Source organism: Coturnix japonica, chromosome 7 (genome assembly GCF_001577835.2).
Source record: "Coturnix japonica isolate 7356 chromosome 7, Coturnix japonica 2.1, whole genome shotgun sequence".
Classification (NCBI taxonomy): Eukaryota; Metazoa; Chordata; class Aves; order Galliformes; family Phasianidae; genus Coturnix; species Coturnix japonica.
The window spans coordinates 27,339,081-27,352,832 of record NC_029522.1 but is presented as its reverse complement, the minus strand read 5'-3'; the positions used below and the strand labels follow the sequence as shown (position 1 = coordinate 27,352,832).

At 40.3% G+C, this 13,752-nt stretch overlaps 1 protein-coding gene across 11 annotated transcripts in view; it reads left to right on the top strand.

The window, feature by feature from the left end:
- Positions 1–13,752, top strand: part of NCKAP5 (NCK associated protein 5) — a 405,691-nt gene that overhangs the window by 66,860 nt on the left and 325,079 nt on the right. The window contains exon 1 of one of the 11 annotated variants that reach the window (XM_032445914.1): positions 7,911–8,154. The exons of the other annotated variants lie outside the window; for them this stretch is intronic. The gene's annotated coding sequence lies outside the window, so the exon portion shown is untranslated. Of the gene's footprint in view, positions 1–7,910; positions 8,155–13,752 lie in introns of those variants that run through there. 11 annotated transcript variants of the gene reach the window in all.

The following is a 13,752-nucleotide window of genomic DNA, read 5'->3' as shown; positions in this document are numbered from 1 at the left end:
AGCACACAAGTCTTGATCCAAGTAGTTGAAGGGTTTGTGTTTTTTACTGTATGCCAAACACACTAAGGAAATGATAATCGCTTTGTTTCATCAGTTGTATATCAGTGAGTATCTGAAAGCTAAGTATGTGGCAGTCAGCCTTTGAAAGCAGGTAGGAGCTGCTCTGAATTGCTATGATATTTAAATCAAATGAACACAAAGAGGAAACTAGCAGTGCTAAATGGTAGCTACTTGGGTTTGTTGATCTTCTGCAAATACAGTAGGGTGGGCTGCTGGCCTGAGACCTGCCCCGTTGATCAAAAGGCAGGGTAAGCCTTCACATTTTCCATGTTACCACAGGCCTTACCAAAGTCGGTGCTGAGCCTCAGAGGTGCTTTTAGGATGCTTTAGGATGAATTATATCAGCTCAGTCTCTTGACTAGGCACTCCTATGACTAGGAAAGCCTTTTCAGGCTGTTACTCACAATGTGAAGGTAAAGCATTTTCTTGCTTTCTCTCTTTGAAAGCAAAATGCACGTGGTGGATCCTTCTGGAGTTCATCTCCCAGTGTTGTGGGGAAATCCAGGAGCGAACTCTGAGACTGCCTGCTGGGGGATGGGGGCTGCTGCAGCACCACTCTGCACTGAGCATATACTTCCTGCTACCCAGTGCTGGTAGCTGGCATGGCACAGCCACTGGCATAGCCCAGGGAGCTCCTTAAAAGCTGCTAGCATGTTACATGGTCTTTATCAGCTGTTTTATTTCAGGTGGGTAAAAATTTATCACAGATCTACTATCGTCTGTAGTCACCTTTATGTTTACACAAATGGCAATGAGAAAAATCTGTGTCATGGGATGAAAGTAAACAGTGATTAACATATCTGCAAGAACTCACTGCAGGAACTGAGGAAGGACTCAGTGCAAAGTCGGAAACCATAAGCAGGACATGTATTTTATTTAGATCTAATCGATATGGAAGTCAGCAGCATCTGACTGCATTTCTCTCTCATGGCTGATGCTCTTAAACATAGGCTCACATTAAAACAGTACTTCGACATCAAAATTATCCAGCTATTTTATTTTAATGCATGTCATTAAGTAGGCTGGGTGGCAAATTGTCTTCTCAAACAGATTGACTTGATCTACTTTTGGGGAAGGAACAGCTGAATAGCTCGGAGGGAAATCTGCCAGTTCAGAAAATGTATTATAACTGACGTAACTGAGAGTGAATTATTTGTTTTTGAGTGCTAGTTTGCTTTGATGCTTTTAATCTAACTGAAGTCTTTATCATACCATTTGAAATTATCCTTGGGGGTTGAGGTTATCACTGAAACTTGCAAAAGTAATTGATACTTATTCTGTGTTGTTCACTGTGTTTATATGATTAGAAGATGAGTTTTTCCTCTCTTTATAGCATGCAATAAAATCTTCAGTGCTCTATGGTAGGGGAGGCAGTATGATATACCAGAGCAGCCTTCATGTGATGTACCTGCCCTTTTCCAGCCAGACAAACACAATGGAGGGCTTCATTTTGCAGGAAGGATGAGAAATTTTTTTCTCCCCAAACCAATTTCAGGCTGTTTCGTCATCCCTCTTGCAAAGCCATGCTTTGGTCTCCTTCCCTGAAAACTGTCTAGCTGGCTGTTAGGAGTTGTTATATTTCACAGATTTCAAGTAATCATAACTTATTGTTGAAATCTTGTGTTGAATGTGTATGTGTGTAATTTGTTACTGTACTCCTCAACAGCCCAGGATTTTTCATAGGATATCACAGCGAATCCTGCAGATGTGCACTGAGGTACTTCTTGGTGAGCCTTTGGTGATGTCCAGGGGAATGCTGACAACATAAAGAGCTGTAATTCCTGGACGTAAATTTCCTGGCAGCTCCATTACATCTTTAAGTGAGCAACTCATGCCCCAGGGTTTTACCTGTGCTGTTGGATCAACTTTCTGTGGGTCCCAGGGGTGTTATGGCAGCAGTATACTTGCAGGGGGTTTCAGATAGACATGTTCATTATAGTCACTCAGGAAAATGGGATGTTTTTATCAGCCCAAAGTGTGTCCCAATATGGAAATCTGTAGTATTAAAATCAGACATGTTGTTACAGCTCTTATTTCACAAGTCATCCGTTAATAGTGGTTCCTCCCTGTCCTGCTTTGAAAGCAGAATTGAAAGACCCAAAGAGAGCTTTAAATAATAGTAATCTTTCTCAAACAATTCTAGGATTGTTTTTTTCCTGCAGTCTTTGGGATCAAGGATAGTGCTGAGGGTTTGTTTGGTGCACATGGGACCCATGGTGACACTGCTGCATTGCTTTCACAGCTCTGGCTGGTGACTGCAGCTGCTTGCAGGTACTTATTAACCCTGTGTGTATGCACTTTGGCAAACAGAGCAGGCAATAGAACTGCTCAAAGGGTTACTGAGTCCACATGCAGGGGCCAATAAAGCATGTACAGACAGATAGCGGTGCCTATCTGTTCCCTTCTCAGCCTCGCTCCATGGCATCTTTTTGCCCAAAGCAGGAATAACACTAGCAACATCCCATGAGTAGAGCTTTCTATGGCAGACACAAGGAGAACATCCAGCAGCAGCTCAGCAATGGAGAAGGAAAGCTGCCATTACTTATTCTTCCTCCCCAGGCAGTAGAACAAGGGAAAAAGAAGGGATGATGTCTGTAAGAGCTTTTAGAAATGTTTTGTCATTTGGTATGGAGAGTGATGTATCTGTTTGAGGGAAGTGTGTGTTATATTATGGATTTACATTATGTGTTTAAAAGCAATTTACATAAAAATTAGTTCTGATTTATGTAATCTCCACTGAAGAATTTTTTTCCCTTAATATGCTGATGTGCTGCTACCTCTGTGCCACACAGCATTAGGCCAAAGCTTCCAACCAGTTTCTTATCTCCATCTGGTGCACACAAATGGGAGGACAGTTTACAAAGCCATCTGAAACACATAAATTCTGTTCCTTGTTTCCTCTCTTTGGTCTGATTACCATGGCCTGAAATAGAGCAGGAGCAATGGAATGCTGTGACTGAGAAATGGAGAGTGATATCCCAGTGATATCCCAGCACTTGTGCTTGCTTTGGGTAGATGAGTGACTGATCCTTTGGAGTGTGAAGGTGTCAGGATGGAGCGAAAGGAGTGGAGACGTTGAGTTTCGAGCGCAGGTCTGTGTGACCTGCAGTTGTCTGGGAAAGAATCTTTGCTTGACATTTACAAAAATGTAACTGATTGCTCCAATCCAATGGCCAGTTCATTGATTAAAAAGGTAAGTGGGCTCTTATCCAGGAGTGCAGTAGCAAACAAACAGCTCGGCTGAAAAACAAGGCTGCTTAACCATCTGAAAGAGCATGGAGCCATCACAGCTGCTGCAGAACCTGTCACGACTTGGCTGCCAAGAGGCCAGATGCTCACAGCAGTGGAATGTGTGTTTCACAAGCTGATACCTCTGCTTTCTGACACACAGGGACACGTCCGGAAAGGCAGGAGGGGAGCGTCAATTAGTCAGCTTCCCCATTAGGTGCCAGCCTTGCTGAAACCCCAACACCTGTAGCAACAGGCATTTTCATCAGAAATAGATTATGGAAATAACATTCCCCTCTTAGTGAAGACCATTTTCAGTAGCCAGGGTGGGAGAACAACTACCCATATGTGGAGTTAAACCACAGAACTGATTTAATGATCTGACATGTTGGAATCTAAATTTGCAGGGACTTACCCGTGTGATTAAGGATATACAAAAGCCCTTGAACGTACGTTGGTTTTGGGTCTGCTCCAGAATGCACTAATGCCATTGATTTCAATTTACTCTGGATAAGGTCACTGGTGGCTGAATCAATCTCATGACTCCAGAAACAAGAGGAAAGGCAAAGAAAGAATAATGGCTCAAATCAGGAAATTAATGAAAGCCAGTCCTAGGTGCTTGTATTTAGTAATCACATTTAAAATGCTTCTGAGTTCCCTGGTAGTTAAAAATCCAGTTTCTGCCTCCCTCTTTCTGGTTAAAGTGGCAACGCTTGAAATAGACTTTGTAGGATTTGCTTAAAACTGTTTTACAATGAGATAGTTTATAGGGAATCAATCACATCAATTTTCGCGACAAAGATTTAGGAATTGATACCAAATCGTTGTTATAGCTGGAAAAATAGCATGCACACATTTAAGTTCTCAGCTCATCTAGAAAGGTAAGATAAGTTCTTTCATTTTAGCTATTTGTTTTCTTATGTCTCAGTGTACTGTGTCAGGTTTCATCCTGACAGAGAAGGACAGGGCTTCCCATGGTGTAGGATGTGAGTTTGGTAACTGTGTCTGTGTAGCTCTCTGCTGGGTGTTGGGGAGTGCATGGCAGCACGTGTGTAGAGCAAAAGTGGAGAGGACAAACCAGGTATATAACATAGCATTGTTGACCCCAGGTACAGCAGAACACGATCATTGTTGCATCTTTTTCTTTGAAATTTAAATTCATAAATGTGAGATAACTATTGTTTATTCCGTCAGTAAAACCTTCCTTCGCTAAGGATCTTTCCCCTGTTGTTGATGTGCAGGGGAGGCAAAAAGCTTTGAAAAATCATTCAGTGAGGTTAAAAACCAAACTTCTTTTTGCAATCAAAAGCTTACCAGCCTGATCAGACTGCTTCAGCTGGAGACCCCTTTTTGACAATGAGTGTCTGAGGAGATCCATGCACCCACCCCTACACATTTCCTTTTATTCTCCCACATATTTTTACTTGGTTCTGCTGTTTATCCTCTCTGCCTGCTACCCTAGGCTTAGATAAGTGTTTACTGCGCTAACATGTGCTGATCCCAAATGCTTTTAAGTATTTGCTTTATGAGACTGATAGTTGTGTTGGTAAAAACAAGAATACTTTTAATTTCCAAAGAGCATTTTGCTTTCCAGAATCCTGGTGTCATTCTGGAGAAGTTTCTGTGATATTTTAAGAATCAGCTCAAGACTTCCAACCATGCGCCACTCCAGGGAGGGCAAACAATCAAATTTGCCCTCCAATGATCTGAATAATTATTGCAGGATAAAAAAATAACATGTTGGGATTACAGTATTCTGTATTTATGTTATATTACACAATATTATATTAAATTATTATACAGCTGGGTTGATCCCCTCCTACCTCAGTTCTATGACTCCACTGCAGTGAGGGGCACTGGGGGCACTTGGGATCCTGGCTGTTTGCTGACCTCATGCTGGGACAAGTGAATATTGGCGCTGAAGATGGCTTGGATTTGCATTAGTATAAGGCATTGAAGTTTAACAGGTAGTGTTACTGGGATGGATGGATGGATGGATGGATGGATGGATGGATGGATGGATGGATGGATGGATGGATGGGCAAACTCTGTCTCTCTGTGCTTAGATCAATCCACTCCATCTCACCTTATGACCGCCCATTTAAAATGGAGCTGGGTCAGCCTCTCAGTACATATATCCCTGCTGTGTATATCTGAAAGGAACTGATGTAGCTCATGGATTCAATGCATTTGTCTTTTTAGTCAACCTGTAACTAGTTGAGGACAAGATTCTGCCTTGAATTTTGTTCTAACAAAAGCCATGGCATTCCTGCCAAAAATAAGCTCTATCTGCACAGGCAGTGGCTGTATCTTATGATGACTTAGAATAGAAATTAGATGGAATAAATGCAGTTAGAGAGTGAGCTAATGGCCACTCCCTTAATAAGGGTTGTAATTTGAAGAATGCAGAATCTGTTTGTCCACCCTCGTGGGAATTCTCATCTTGGGAAGAATAACTTACTGGTTAAACCCACAAATCTAAGTACTTGTTTCTTTGCACAATTATTTTTAAACCAGTTCAGAAGAGGACTGAGATAGAATTTACTTTGGTGGAAGTCTCCAAAAAATTGGTTTCAGGCAATTGATGTTGCAGGATCCTGTTCATTTGGGTGTAGCTAGCTGGGAAATGCATGACCAGGAGGCTTAATACGTGCAAAAATTTACTGAATAGCAGAAGTAGTGCCTGGGAACAGGCTCCAATTCCTCTTAAGGTATGTCCTTTTTTATTTCATGAAGATTTTGACTTTTTCTATTACATCAGTGCTTTTCTGATTTTTTCAATCTGTACTCTCTCTTCCTTTATTTTTTCTCTCCATGCATGCCTGAATTAGCATCCTGCTACAAACCAGTTTTGTTGTCAAGAGATCTGGAGTAGAACCTGCATTTTGCAGTTCCACAATGTTCCTCAGTCCTTGGTATGAGATGATACTCTGTAAATTTGCATCAAATTGAGCAAAATGTAACCCTTCTCCTGATCTCATGGATGGATTTTTTTCCAGCTGGAAAGAGCTGACACTTGCAGACCCATACACTGCAGCACTTGCAAAGCTGGGACTAATGCTGGATGTTTTGAAGCATATGAACATATCTGAATATGTTATTGCATGTTATTTGTGATACTTATTGCTTTCATAGCCCACATAATCTTCAAAACATTTTGGGGACTTCCTCGATCAGAGCTCAGTGGGTCAAATGCACACTTGATGATCGTGATGTAAGATGGAGCACAGCCCCATAATGCAACTCAGGGTTCTTTGTGTGCTATGGGCTGGTTAGCCACATGGATACAGGGGGATTTACAACACAACTCCTTCATAGGCATGGATCTAGGCTTGCAATGGAGCAGTTCAAATGATCTCCATGGCACTAGGGTCATGCTTCCACTTGGTACATGCACTGGGCAAATCAGTGACTCCATCATTAAGGCCACGCAAATTACTTGATGACACTGTTGTAGTCAAAAGCAAGATCTTCATCCTGTGCTAACTACATTATTCAGCTGTGTCCTTTTAACTAGCTTGATTTACATCAGCCCCAAGGTTCATCTGCTCACTGTAAGCAGACAGAAATTTGGGTTGCTACTTCTCTTACGTGTAGCAATTGAGAACATCATAAAAACTTGGCTTCAACTCATCTCTGAGCTCAGGTTTCTTTCTTGTTGTGTGTGGAATGTGCAAGTTGGGTGTTTGGATGCAAGTGGTGAGGTGTTTCCAGTGCTGAAGCTCCTTGTGCGGAAGCACATGCAGATAAGAGAACTCCATCTGTCACAACCCTCGGTGCTGCCCTGCCTGTGTTTGAAGTTCTGACTTGAAAGGGCTGACTTCTGAAAACTGAGGCACAGACTGCCAGCAAGAGCTCAATGCCACAGGGTGGGTTGGGACTGCCTATACTGGTCCTTGGGTGAGCACCCTGTGCCTTACTGCACCTGGGCAAGCTTCAGCTCCAAACACCAGCTGGTCTTGGACCTCCAGCTCAGAGGAGGAAAGGTCAGTGTTATGCCCTTGTCACTATCTGAACAGCAATGTTTGGAGCTGTTTCCTGCTTTCTTATATTTTTGTCTTTGGAAAGCAAGAGAGGTTTCTTCAGAACATATTGTAACTGATGTTGAACTAGCTTAAATCTTGTGAAGATGAAAATCTGTAGTTCTGTAACCTTTAAAATTAGGAATTAATTAGGAATTAGGTGAAACTTTTATCTCAGCTTAATAAAGACATGTGCTCTGTGCTTTAAAACGCATGCAGATTTGCACCCCTGGTTACATATCTTTAAAATAAACAGAAGAATTAGGAGAATGCAGGGGAACATTCTGAAAAAGGTGCTGCTGACACTTAATGTTTCTTTTTCTCCCTGCACAATTTGCATTTTGAAGCTGGTTGGGTTCTTAATTTTCTGCTTTCCCTGCAAATACTGTTTATTCATTCTAAGAAAACATCAGTTGGGTAAACAGAAGTATTTATGTGTGTAGCACTGCAACTCCTACTAAGATGCAAATTGTGCTGCAGGGAAGATAGTTTGTGCTTTTCTTTCCTCTCCTCTTTTCTTTTTTGACAGTCAGTTAATAAAGACTCAACAATAAGCAGCTGCCTGTGATGTCATTTGGGACTTTGTCCACAGAGCTTGTATTTACAAGTACTGAGCAACTACACAGCAGCAGAAAACCCAACTATCAGCAAACTTCATGTCTGCTGTTGCTGGAGGACTTCAGTAGTGCTCTGGATGGTGTAGAAAGCTAACTCTGTTCTTCTAACCACAGACTTTTAAAGCTTGGTAAATAAACACTGGATAAACTCAAGAGAATTTCTGGACTGCAAAGACTTACGGATCTGAGTTCTCCAGGGCTGGCATGTTTTGACTGAACTGCTGCAAGTAAGACTTTTGCTGTTTCAGTGTTTTTATCATCTCTGTAAGGCTTATTTTTTTTTCTAGAAGTGTGTCAGCATTGCTATTCGTAGTTTAACTTTAATTAAAAGAGAAGCAAGTATGTAGTTGTTAGGAATAATTGCAGCCATGCATCTGAGTGTTTCAGCAACAGAATAAAGGAAAAATGGAAACTTCAATTTTACTTTTGTTTGCCTGGGATTACACTGAAGTGACTCTTAATATAACTGGTGAAACTTTAAGATTCTTAAAAATGGTGAGAATTGTCATTAATTGAACAAAAAATAGTCTGCCTTAAAAGATTGTTCTTTATCAGCTCGTGGCATTTATTTGAACATTCACAGCTGATGTGAATTTTTAATATAATTTTCTTATACGTTTTAATACAGTTTCTTTTAGAAAAAAGTTTTCCTTCCTATGCAGGCAGAGATTTAAAGCAAGCTTTGGCTGTTTCTGGTCTTATGCTCTGTTCAGGTTATGGAGATAGATAAGTTTGGAAGAAAGACTCATGCACTGCTTTGAAATCTGGTGCCTTTTGGAGTAAATGAATTAATAGTTATATAAGAAATAGGTCTTTTTTTGTGTTTTTTGTTGTTGTTTTGTTTTGTTTTTTGAGAAATTATGTTAGAGTTCTGTGTTAGAATCTTTAAATATCAGAGCAGAAACTCTACTACTTCTGCTGTGCTACATCAGAGCAGAAACTGCTGTGAGAAAAACTTTATTTCTGCTCTGCCTGCTGTTTGGAGACAGAATTATGTTTATAGCCATGTAACTAATTTTCATGACATTTAGGTGAGATTGTCACAGTATATTCCCATTTTACAGAGATAGAAACTGACCCCTAGAAGTGATTTATTAACATGTGATATACACTCTTCAAATGCTGGTAACAAACTCCATCTGTCCTGCTTCTCAAATCTGTCCTTCACCAGAAGCCCATTCAAATTATTGCAGTTTCAGTTGTTTTGGCTCTTCCAGAGAGTAACCTGATCACAGTACACTGTGTGAGAAGCTCTTTTACTTCTTTTTACCTCTGTTTAATGATCTGTCTTCATGGAGACAAAGCACATTTCTGAAGAATGAAATCAGGGCAAGTAGATGAGGCCGTGTCAGCACAAATCAGTCAAACAGGAATTGGAGGATTTTATTTATTTATTTATTTTTTCTTCTCCTGCCACTGACTTTATCTACAAGGCCTCTCAGTTGCAACGTATTACTTTGTACTAAGTTTTGGGTGGCTACAACTGCTGATGCCTCTCCCAAGTGACCTTGTTTCTGTAGCAGATCAAAACCTGTCTGTCTTTTCTTTTGATGTTTTAATGTGGCTTGGCATGTCAAGATGTTGTGTAACTTAGGACCCGTTGTTCTGTCTTTGGAACTGAAGCGTATTCTCCTGAAAGAAAAAGTAGCCCTGAATTAACTCTGCATTTATGCTATGCCATGAAAATGGTAAAGGCTTTGGGGATTTAAAATAGGGGCCTTAAATGCATAGAGGTTTTTTTTCTTTGTGTTCACCATCCTCCTTCAGAAATACTATAAACAAGGTTTATATGTTTTTTGAAAGACCTTCTTGTAGCTCAGGAGCTTCCACTGAGTTTAGAAGTGAAAAACAGGTATAACGATGGAGCTTTTGTTGGGGGAAGGCAAAGGCTGAAGGCTGGATGCTCTGATCCCTTTGCTGACTCCTGTGAGCCAGTCCTTCCTTCCCTCTGTCAGCCTGTGGTCAGCAATGATTATCTGCCACTGCACACTAATAAATGTATTTACATTTGCAAAGTTCAGGTATTGTGTTGGCAAATGCCTAGAAAACTTTTGAAACAAAGTGAGATTAAAACAATAATCAGTGTCCTCTTACCTTTCCCACTTATGTTAATTTTACGTGCAAACCCTGATTATACAAAGGTGAATCTTACTCTTGTTTTAAGAACAGTTCATGGGCTTTTCTGCTCTCGTTCTTGTGTGTAGAATGAGATGTATGTAAGTGTTTTGAGGCTTAAACAAGTAGAAATCCTGCTGCATTAAATGCAAAGTGGGTGCTGCATACAGTTCCACTTCAGTCAAGAGCAAACCTTCAGCTAATTACTGTAAGAGGAGTGGACTCTCAGAACTCAATGAGCTTGGGGCCATTTGATTTTCATTTTTCTTTTTTTACATTTTCTTTCTCACATTTACATCTTCTTTCCTGTATTTCATTGTGTCAAAATAGTCTACAAAGCAAGCTCTGTTTTCAGTAGAGCAATCCCCCGTTTGGATTTTTGCTGGATAAAAGCTACAGGTCTGAGCCCAAGGATACCGTATATGATCTGATAACATTCTGGGATGGCATTAAAGGGGACAATTGCCAGCAGACTGTCAATTCTTCAGGCTTTCTTGCCATTTGAAAAGAAGCAGAATGAGAGCAGAGTCCAGCCTGTCATCCCCTGACAAGCAGGACTGAGACTGGGATAAAAGCCATGGAACAAAGGTGCCAAAGGGAAGCTGTGCTGAGAAGCTCAGCGCGGTTCAATGGGGCCAAACGCAAGGAGGTGCTCTGTGGCTCCTGCATATGCTCAGCTCCCAGCATCATGGGAGTTAAAATAAGAAAAATCCGCACCAAAGTTGTTAATATACTTTTGAAATTTTAGTATTAAAAATGTTTTATTGCTAAAATAAATGGACCGTGTAAATAGAACACATTAACACTTGTAGCACTATTCTGTAGTATCTAATGACCTCTCATATACCATACAGGATTTCACTACGTATTCTCTGGTGGTTGCATAATTTCGTCATGATGCTTTTGGAGATGAAAATGTTGATAACTGTTATCTGAAAGGTGCTTATAACCCTTGTATGATTCCACTGACTGGCACCAGGTGACTCACAGGGATGGGGTCTGTGACGCAGTAGTGGGCTCTGGGAGCTGGCAGCACTGGTGTCTGTGGGCTGTGAATGACACAGACCCTGAAAAACAGCATGGAATATAAAACAGTGGATTAAAATGATATTGCTGAAAAATGGGCTATTAATATAAACATGAAGCAAGAACAAAGACTTCTGTTAAACCATGTGTTTGAAAAGCTTTCCACAAGACAAAGCTATTTGTTTCCCAGAGCCAAACCAGCCTTGGATGGTTCCCATACAATAGCAGAACCAAATGTGTGTCATGAATTCTATTCTTTGACAGCACTAATTGATTATTATAATTCATCGTTATCTAAATTGTTATATTCAACAGTTTACTGTATCCTTTTGTTTCTTTGTTCTTCAGACATAATACAAATAGGAAGAGTTAATTACCGCAGTCAGCAAAAGAGGCAGGTCTCATTGTCTGCCTCACTTTGATTGAAGATGGTTGATTCACCACTGTGGATTTTCAGTAATGATGAAGGGAGAAAAAGAAGCAGGAGCTCTTCCGTAGCAAATTTGCTTTTTGGTAGTAGTTGCCATTTGTATCTTGAATACTTTTTGCAAATGGGCTCTATCATTGCCTGTACTCATTGTGCAAACAAAAATCATACGTGTGATCCAGTTCTCTTTGGAATAGATGGTACTTCTTGGGGGATATAGCACAATTTGACACATAAGTAAGAGGATTGCATTCACCTCTAAAATGACTTACTGCACCGGCCACCTGGCTTTTTCTCCAGTGCTCTGGTGATGACCAGAGCTGCTTCTGCTGGGTAAAAGCAGCAGTGTTCTTGGCTGGGGTGCTTGAGAGCAGATTAAGTGATGTTTAATTTCTATGAATTCTTAATGCTCCAGCTAAAAAACATCTGTTTTCTAATATTGGGTGTAATTTTGCTGTAAAATTACAGGAGGATCTTTTTAGACTCTCAGCTCACTTGGTCAGACAAAATGGTTCATAGTGATAAGATTTTGGGGGGTTATTTTGCCAGCAGAGGGCCATGTTAAACTGAATAAAAAAACACCCTCTTGGTCTCACATTTTCAGTGAGTAACAACTTAAAGCATATGATTGTTTTCGAGGGCAAAATGAGTAAATAATTGGATTTTTTAGAAGCTACCGAATGATTAATTATTTAAAATAAGAATCATATCATTTTACAGCACAACAGAGTTCTGTGTCGGTCTAATTAGATTGAATTCTGGTGTTTAAAATACATAATATCTACCTGTTTACTCTTAACTATTCAAGGTTGATAGATACATCCCTAATAAGTTATTAAGCTGACGTGATAAACAGCAGCAGCATGTGCTTTTGCTATAATGACACAAATGAGAAAAGAATTGTTTTTCAGAGGTACAATTACGTTTGTTTTTGATGTGGCCTCTAAACTAGCAGTTATTATTCAGCCTTGAGTGCTGCAGGAGTTGACCTTTGGCAAAATATTTTGTTATCCTCAATCTTTTATACAGGCCTTTTGTGAACTCTGCACAGCTCTCATTTTGCTGATTGCATTTAAAGTCATTTATTGCACAGTGTTTGCCCTTCTAGCAGATGTTAAAGGATTCCCTGCCTGCCCCCTTAAAGGCTACTCCTCCGCAGCATCTAATTATAGCCTACACAAAAGATTAACAGATGTTATAATTGTCTTTACTCATTGATTAAATAGTTTCTGCATGACTTGCTCTCCCTTCTCCCTCACTGCTGATTTGTGAGGTCTTCCTGGATAAGTCTCACGCATCTGCAATGTGTTAACTCTGACCATCTTCACAATTTCAGGACTTTTTTTCCGGTTCAGTTTGAGCAGGGTATATGTGTTCTTCTGGGCAATACAACAGAAATGGATTAAAATGGGTGTGTGAACACTTGCTTTAATTACACGTCTGTTTTCCTCCTCATTTTAACCATTCCTTCTAAGGTTTCTGTGAAAAGCAGACTAGTTTTAATGAATATAAATTGATGGGTAGAAGTTAAACTGCTGAGATTTGTTTAGCAGCACGTTTGTCTCTGAATTTCAGTTGCCACTTACAGAGGAAATGAGTGGCTGAGAAAAACAATTTAGGGAGAAAATTCCTAGCAGGAGAAATTTTCTTGAGGACTTTGCAATAGGTTTCCAGCAAGATCATTAGAAAACTTCGGTTTCATTTTCTCACAAAATTAAGTTTACCCAATTCTTGAGCTATCCAATGTCTTCACTGTTCCAACCCTGAGATGAAGGCTCTGCTGTCGGGTGGGTCCACGGTTCTTTCCCTATGGACTGATGGTGACTAGCATAGCAACTGCTGTTTTATGTTCTTTTCAATCTTTTAACATCTTGAACTAGGTCAGAACAAACAATGTTTCTATTCAGAGAAATGAAACATCTTGTACATTATTGTGCTTACGCATCCTTTCCTGTTGGTTGGATTTCGTGTAACATTTTCCTTAGTTCTTACGTTGACCCAGATGTGAGCCATTGGCAAATCCACAAAGGTTCATGTGACAGTCTCTCACCATCCCCCAGCTCCGTGGAGCTGCATCTGTCATTTGGCCTCAGCCTGAAGCTCTACCTCACTTAGCTCGTAATTAAGCAAAGTCAATGAAGGTCATTATGTCATGCTTTCTGACAAAACCTCTACTTGAAGTTAAAGAAGAGTAACAGGTTAAAGGTTTGATGTTTGAGTTATGGGCTTGGTTATTCAAATGCTAAAAGTTATTGTG